We start from the raw sequence: 721 nt of genomic DNA, 5'->3' as shown, positions 1-721 counted from the left end.
GTAAATAAGTTATCGTTTAAATACTATAAATTCAATTTTTACGATATAATGTGAACAAAATAAAAGAAATAAATATGAGGAAATGACTTTTATGTACCACAATTTACCTAATTACATTTTCTTGAAAATTAAAATTCGTTTTGAAAAGATAGTTGGGATTATGTTTTACATATGTTTATGTTCTAATAAAAACTTTTAGCAATGGATTAAATAATTCAAAACTTGTAAATCTGTTCACTTCAATCCCAAAATCAAAACTATGGCTTCACACTAAATACTCTTTAAAGATTACAGATGTTAAGACCGTACAATATACTAGAATAGTACTTAAGAGGAAGGATTTGCCTTCAAATTTCCCTAAGAACACATCATAAATGAAGTTTCCTGGGTAAATGTATCAAATAATGGAGGAGGCTTAATATTCCTTTCGATTTTCGATTCTTGCAAAGTGGTATTATGTGTGTCTGTGTAACCATGGTAACTGAAATACGAACAAAATCGCAGAAAATTGCACAAGTTGTTTGGCAGAACTTAAAAACTTGCTTATTTCATCTAGCCTCCGCTGAACAAGACAATGAGCAGGAAAATGGCTAGATATTTATTAATGAATGTATTTTTATTAGCGTCAGTTGTTTTCTTTTTGTAGTACTAATGACTGTAGAAAATTAACAGTTGTATTCGTGACAATCCGTCATTCTTTTCCTGCTTATTACGTAATATA

The sequence above is a fragment of the Rhodnius prolixus genome, unplaced genomic scaffold, assembly GCF_049639745.1.
Source record: "Rhodnius prolixus isolate KJV_2025 unplaced genomic scaffold, Rpr scaffold_1, whole genome shotgun sequence".
Taxonomy (NCBI): Eukaryota; Metazoa; Arthropoda; class Insecta; order Hemiptera; family Reduviidae; genus Rhodnius; species Rhodnius prolixus.
Note: the sequence above shows the minus strand (reverse complement) of the source record.